Here is an 8,136-nt window from a genome sequence, read left to right as displayed (position 1 = left end):
GCGCACCGCTTCCTGGTGTGCTCTTCTAATCTCCCTGGTGTCTGGCTGCGCGTAATCAGCGGCCAGGTGATTTGCCTCAGCCTCCCACCCCGCCATAAAGGTCTCCCCCTTACTCTCACAGAGATTGTGGAGAATACAGCAAGCAGCAATAACATAGGGGACATTGGTTTGGCTGAGGTCTGAGCGAGTCAGTAATGTGCGCCAGCGCGCCTTTAAACGGCCAAATGCACATTCCACCACCATTCTGCACTTGCTCAGCCTGTAATTGAACAGATCCTGACCACTGTCCAGGCTGCCTGTGTATGGCTTCATGAGCCATGGCATCAAGGGGTAGGCTGGGTCCCCCAGGATAACGACAGGCATTTCAACATCCCCAACTGTTATTTTCTGGTCTGGGAAGTAAGTCCCTTGCTGCAGCCGTTTAAACAGAGTAGTGCTTCTGAATACGCGAGCATCATGAACCCTCCCTGGCCATCCCGCGTGGATGTTTGTGAAACGTCCCTTGTGATCCACCAGTGCTTGCAGCACCATTGAAAAGTACCCCTTCCGGTTTACGTACTGGGTGCCCTGGTGCTGCGGTGCCAAGATAGGGATATGGGTTCCATCTATCGCCCCCCCACAGTTAGGGAATCCCATTGCAGCAAAGCCATCCACTATGGCCTGCACGTTTCCCAGAGTCACAACCTTTCGTAGCAGCAGCTTAGTGATTGCTTTGGCTACTTGCATCACAGCAGCCCCCACAGTAGATTTTCCAACTCCAAATTGATTCCCGACTGACCGGTAGCTGTCTGGCGTTGCAAGCTTCCACAGGGCTATCGCCACTCACTTCTCTACTGTGAGGGCTGCTCTCATCTTGGTATTATGGCGTTTCAGGGCAGGGGCAAGCAAGTCACAAAGTTCCATGAAAGTGCCCTTACGCATGCGAAAGTTTCGCAGCCACTGGGAATCGTCCCACACCTGCAACACAATGCGGTCCCACCAGTCAGTGCTTGTTTCCCGGGCCCAAAATCGGCGTTCAATGGATAGAATCTGCCCCATTACCATCAGGATCTCCAAAGCGCCGGGGCCCGCGGTTTGAGATAATTCTGTGTCCACGTCCTCATCACTGTCGCCGCGCTGCCGTATCCGCCTCTTACTCGCCTCGGTTCGAAGGTCCTGGTTCAGCATATACTGCACGAGAGTGCGCGAGGTGTTTAAAACATCCACGATTGCGGTATGGAGCTGAGCAGGGTCCATGCTTGCTGTGCTATGTCGTCTGCACGGTTCACCAAGCAAAAAAGGCGCGAAACGGTTGTCTGCCGCTGTCAGGGAGGGATGGAGGGGTGAGGCTGTACCCAGAACCACCCGCGAAAATGATTTTTGCCCCATCAGGCACTGGGATCTCAACCCGGAAATGCCAAGGGGCGGGGGAGGCTGCGGGAACTATGGGATAGCTACGGGATAGCTACACACAGTGCAACGCTCCAGAAATCGACGCTAGCCTCGGACCATGGACGCACACCACCGATTTAATGTGTTTAGTGTGGCCGCGCGCACTCGATTTTATAAAATCTGTTTTACAAAACCGGTTTATGCAAATTCGGAATAGTCCCGTAGTGTAGACGTACCCCCTGCTATCAAAATGTAATGCAAAACCCAACTCCGACAAACTCCCTGCTCCCCCCCACAAATTTCAGGCCTCTTCCCCTCCAAAGGTATGAGTAAATAGATCCCTCTTTCAGCATGGCCTGAAGGTTAGCCCAGACCTGTACTGTTTCAGAATAAATTTGGGAAGCAGGTTCCAAAGCTGAGGGTCTCTCAGAGAATGCTCCCCCACTAGACCTCTCTTCTTTTTAAAATAAGGAGCCTCCAGTTTAAGCACCTCTGCTGATCACAACTGTAGCAATATGGCAAGGAGAGAGAGGAGGTCTCTCAAGCAGGAAGGGCGCAAGCCAGTTTATAGTTTTAAAAGTCAATGCCAACAGGAAGTTACAGCAGATCACAGAGGACAGGTGCCACATACTCCCTCTTGAAAATACAATTTAATATGCAGTCTCTATTGAAATCAAAATGACACAAAACTTTATATCAATATTAGTTATCACATCATTTTTACAGTCTTTGCAACACTGGCTTGAATTTGCTACATGGAGTTTGTTTGGACTTTTTAAAATCAAACCTTGTGAAACATCATGTAATCTGTAATATATAAAGAGAAAATTTGTATCCTTACAAGTTAAATTTTGTCGGCTTGTGGAGGAAGGATCTCTGGTTTTTAGTCACACATTGTCCTCATTAGAGTGGAACAAAAAGAACAGACTTGTACATAAACAGTTTACTCAGTTCATTCATAACCCTTCGATCAGAGATAGTTCAAACCATATGCACTAGCTTTCCTAAAAATGGATCTTTTCTCCTAATGTACTTGATCAATAAACAGAGCTTTGATCAAAGAACAACTTGAGGTTACTTTCATATTTCATACATGTTACTTTTATTTCCCAGGAATGGATACAGCCACTTCAGGATCAGACCATGAAAGCTGATGTAACACTTTCATTGTAAAAAAAAAAAAATCAAAAGAGGAAAAAACCCAATACTTTTGCATCTCAGACTCAAGAACAAAGGTGGTGTAGAATAGTTCAATATAGCTCTTGTAGGTCAGAGTGTGTTGACAGTGTAAACTCACAAGTGATCTAAATGACCTGTGCTGCACTTTAATCTTCTTCTGAATATACGCAGTGGTACTGGAGCTATAAAGATACAATATAAAGTTTTCCAATATTTTTCCTGTCGTTTCTGTACAACATAAGGAACACAATAATCCTGACCTTACAAAATAAATATCCTATATTTGTGCTTTATGAAAACGCAGTTTTATGAATGATTCAAAATTACTAAAATGTATTTTTAGTTGAGACGTATCTCAGAGAGGACTTCTAGTGCCTTGCAACAAGATTAAATAACTTGTGCACTAAGAATGCTAAAGACAAATCACTTTTCCCAAGTTCAGTGGTGCTGACTGTAATTTCATTAACTCCCATTTAAACCTGGTGTAATTCCATGGATTTAGTTGATTGATTTTTGGTTTAACCAAGAGCAGATTTTGGCCCAATTGTGTTTGTATGTGGATCACTGAATAGATGCTATAGCTAAATACTTCAGTGAAGTTGTGCCCACTTATACGAGGGCTGCATTTATTTGGTTTTTATATTGCAACAAATGAAACAACCTAGTTTCTCATGGAAAATGTTGATTAAGGATATACTATATTATGGAAATCAAATGTCTGATCTTGTGACCAGCATCAGGGCATAGCACTATTTATTACTGGAGTCATAGGCAGTGGGCACAGAATAAGAATATGAAGTAGGTGCAGAATGAAGTTCTTTGTGTCTTCATTACCACCCAAATGCTCCTTAACTGGTAAATTACAGGTTTCAGAGCAGTAGTCGTGTTAGTCTGTATCAGCAAAAAGAACAGGAGTGCTTGTGGCACCTTAGAGACTAACAAATGTATTTGGGCATAAGCTTTCATGGGCATGGAGTGGAAAATACAGTAGGAAGATATATATATATACAGAGAATATGAAGCCTGCAGGATTATCAGTGACCATCACCCAGAATTGTAGTATCAGCACCCTAAGCCCAGTAACACCACTAATGTCATTTTATTGGAAATAAGTTAATTTTAGGCTGAGGTTGCAGTTTCAGTTGCCAATGATGCCATACAAATAGATAAAAGAGGATTGTCTTAAACCTGAATAAATCAACCTTATCTATGTTTTGATGGAATTGGAATGCTGTTCTGAGACCTTCTTCCAAGAAGAGCTATAGGAAAGGATCCACCTATTCAAAGTAAAGTTTGGATCCTCATATCAGAGGATAGAAAGATGTCTGAAGCAGTGAATTCCTTAGCCCCTGGAATGGAGGAAGTGCCTTATCGTACTCTGCAATGTCCACTTCTGTCCACAGAAGCAACAGGAATTGATGAGATCTCGAAGGAAGCCACTCCACAGGGCCTTCATGCATATAGGGAGGAGGGATCAAAGGAAGGCTTATAAGGCAGATACTAGAGCATCCTTATAGAAGAAAAATGAATGATAAATAAATTATCAAGGATAGAGCTTTGTAACAAACTTTTACAACCAGCTAAACTGGAGGCAAATCATTGTTTTCTTGAAACACTGATCATGTTGTGAGTTTGCTTCCAACCTTTGTGGGTATTTGCTCCAAAATGAGAAAGCAATTTATGCAGATAAAACACTAATTTTACCATGAAAGGACTGCTTCATTGGGGCAGCAGGCAGAATTAAAGAGGCTGAAACATCAATCTGAGCCACATATAGGAAATCGCTGCCATATTTACAATGAAAAGTTACACTGACTGGCAGGAATTGTAGTTTCCCAGTGCATGAGATTCAGAAAATGAAAATGTCAGATTTCCTCTACAAGTATTATACTTGAAAAGGGAAGGTTATTATTGGCACACAGCTTTATGCATGGCAACGTCAAAGTGAATACAATTCTGAGATGGGTTTAAACTCATCTGATCTGCTACCCAGTCTCTGTTGTTTTTTTCTTGCTGAACCTTGAGAAAAAGTAATTATATTTTCTGCAGGCAGTGAAATAACCCCATATTTAAATATTTATATGAAGTCTTAATTACAAAACATTTTGATAGAAATTCCATTTAGACAATTCCATGCATAGGTTGTAGCTTTATATATAATGTGAATGTGTATATGTATACATGAAACATAGATATGAAAATTATATATTTCTTTATGTACCAGTAATGACAAAAATACAGAATTAACACCACTGACAGCAGCAGTGTGTTGAATTATTACTATAGAATACTGCCCCTTTATAAAAGCTTAATAACAATAAGGTGTCTAGTATTACACCTTCTAAAACATGATGTCCACTGTAGTAAGTATGAGTACTGGTCTCCTAAAGAACTCCCTTCTGAAGGATTTAATACACTAATACTCAATTCATATTCTTCAGTTTACTAATTTTCAGTTTCATGCTCTAACTATTGTTCCATTTCTCTGGTACTCCTTCTGGAATTCTTGCTTTATAAAATGCTGTAGTGAAGGGTTGAAGGATTTTTTTCCCTCCTACTTGCATACTGCCAGGGGATTGTTTTTGAAGACCATCAAGAGCTAGGGAGGCAGACCTGGTGGTCTTGTGGGATTTAATTAGAGTTCACCAAGTTAGAATCTCCAAGCTCTCAAAGCCCTAATTTAAATACAAGTTCACTCACTTTTCAACTGTTCCTTAGGTCCTTATTAAAATTTCAAGTTATTAAAGAGAACATTCAAAGTTTTTGCAGTAGATGTAAAATAAACCCAAGATGTACCAGCACCGAAATACCCATTTTATGTGGATGTTAAAACCCTGACAATTGCTAGCGAGAAAACTAAGCCATGAATTAGAAGTATGACTAAAAGTGTGTGTAAACTATTCAGTGACCAAATCAAATGCTGGGGCTACATCTGAGCTGCCAGAACAAAGAAGCTGAAGGTTGATAATATGCAAATTTCTAAAACATTGATTATTTGGGCAGTTGACCTAATATAGACTTGTTGTAATAATATGTATTATTATTCATACTTCTATTGTATGTGGTTGGTGTAACATTCCTTTTGTTAACATGTCAACCCAAAGCCTTGTTATACACTGATGACACATCAAATCCATTTAAAATAAACTTTCTTGTCAATCAAAACCTTGTAACACATGGATACGATAAAAGAACCTTGTATAACAAGGTTTTTGACTGACAATATAGCAACACAGCAATTTAAAATCCCTATAAAACATCCTGGGGGTGGGGGGGAGGGGTTAGAAATGAAATGCTGGCAGCAGCTTTCTCACTCCAGGAGTTACTGACTCCACAATGGAAGCCTTTATATGGTAAAAAGATGGCATGGATCAGAGTTAGCACACTAAGGCTGCAACTGCACTGACGCTGAGGACGTTAAGGTTAAATCAGAAGGAGCCAGGGGAAGCAATGTGGCACAGGGCAACACCAAAGGACTGAACAGCTAGAGGAACTGTCCAGAGGAACAGGAAGACAGAGTTGCAGTAGCAAGTATCTCAACTTCCCCTGTTGAACTATTTGACAATGAGCGGAGTATAAAATTGATTCTTAAAATAACCCTTTTAAGGAACCCTTGAAGCACAAGGATTTGCACACTGTTTTATGTCCCTGATGAAATTAACAAATCACTTCATTGGAGCTCTTCCAGTTCACAATGCTACCAGAAAGAAGCGCTGGATAGAATAACATCCTTGTTATACATGACTGGTCATTTTATCAATTAACATTTTTATGTCCTGGAATCCTAAACTCAGCTATTTAAATTACAAGACAAATTAACTGCAATGTGGCTAATGTAGCAATTATAGAAAAACAGTAAATGGGATAAAAGATGAACAAACAATTTAAGATCATCTATGTACTTTTAGTAGCTCTGTTATGTGTATGGTCCTTCATTTAAAAATATCCTGTATATTTGAATGCTTGATAGTTTAGTCATTTAATTCTCCAGAGAAATATACAAATATTAAAAACATAAATAGAATGGACCAAAGCTATTCCTTGTGGAACTCTTGGGGATAAATTTAGCCCAAGATATTTTAAAGATGTTTACATAATATATATATTTTTGTACTAGCTAGAAATGAACTCAAGCTTTAAAGTTTGGATTTGGATGTCACTCTGAATTTGAGATTAGAGCCAGAAGTAGGGTGAGGCCCACTCTTAGCATTTATACATAGAAAGTAGATAGCAGGATACAAAGCTGAATATACTCATACACTTGTTCTCAATTATTTGATAAACATTCACAAAAAATTTCAGAAAGACATTATCAAATCAGTTCTCATAATTATAAATTCATTTATCTAACTCTAATCAAAAATGGAAATTTAAAACCTGTGAACATAGCCCTACTGGCATGGGCCCAGGTTCATCTTTGCCATTGACTTCAATGGAACAACACCTGGGAATAATTTGGCCCACAGCACTCAGAGAAAGCAAATCCTAAGTGACAGGCAGTGATTTCACTGACACAATCTGGATGCTGCAAGATCCTAAATTTGGTTTTGGAGAACCGTATCACTTTTAAAAGTGATGATGGTGTCGTTTTAGTCCATCTCTAGTCACCAGTGAGCTGCAAATATCTCCATTACAAACATCAAAAATCTTTTAGTTTTTCTTCCATTATCTGAACTAAATTTAAGTCCTGATCTGGTGCAGAATTGGGCCATTATTCCATCAAGAGTTTAGTAAATGAGACTGAAATTCAGAAGACAATTTAGACAGACCAGAAACTTTTCTGTCTTGTCAATATTCTCTTTAAAAGTTAGCAGTAATCCAAGTGCAGGCCTTATAAAGGCAGAGTACGAGTTGAGACATTACTTCATTTGGATCCCTAAGAACCAATTACAATATCATAGTATTATCAAAAGAGGTATGATAATCAAGCCCAGATCTATTAATGATACTGCCAAGAGAAGCATATAAATATAAAAATAAAGGAACATGAATGGAGCCCTAGAGGACCACACATTTTACAGTAGCTATATCTGATGAGCTGCTTACCCAATATAGCATGCTGTGTCTGCTGACAAAGATAATTACATTTCAAACCAGTTTAAAACTGTCCTAGAAATTCCAACCCATGATTCCAGAAGATCTAACAATATATCATTGTTAGTCTGGTTCTGTAGAAGCAGCAAAGAATCCTGTGGCACCTTATAGACTAACAGACGTTTTGCAGCATGAGCTTTCGTGGGTGAATACCCACTTCTTCAGATGCAAGTGGTGGAAATTTCCTGGGGCAGGTATATATAAGCAAGCAAGAAGCAAGCTAGAGATAACGAGGTTAGATCAATCAGGGTGGATGAGGCCCTGTTCTAGCAGTTGAGGTGTGAAAACCAAGGGAGGAGAAACTGGTTCTGTAATTGGCAAGTCATTCACAGTCTTTGTTTAGTCCTGAGCTGATGGTGTCAAATTTGCAGATGAACTGGAGCTCAGCAGTTTCTCTTTGAAGTCTGGTCCTAAAGTTTTTTTGCTGTAGGATGGCCACCTTAAGATCTGCTATTGTGTGGCCAGGGAGGTTGAAGTGTTCTCCTATAGGTT

This window comes from Mauremys mutica, chromosome 6 (genome assembly GCF_020497125.1).
Source record: "Mauremys mutica isolate MM-2020 ecotype Southern chromosome 6, ASM2049712v1, whole genome shotgun sequence".
Classification (NCBI taxonomy): Eukaryota; Metazoa; Chordata; order Testudines; family Geoemydidae; genus Mauremys; species Mauremys mutica.
This window is presented reverse-complemented; position numbering follows the sequence as displayed.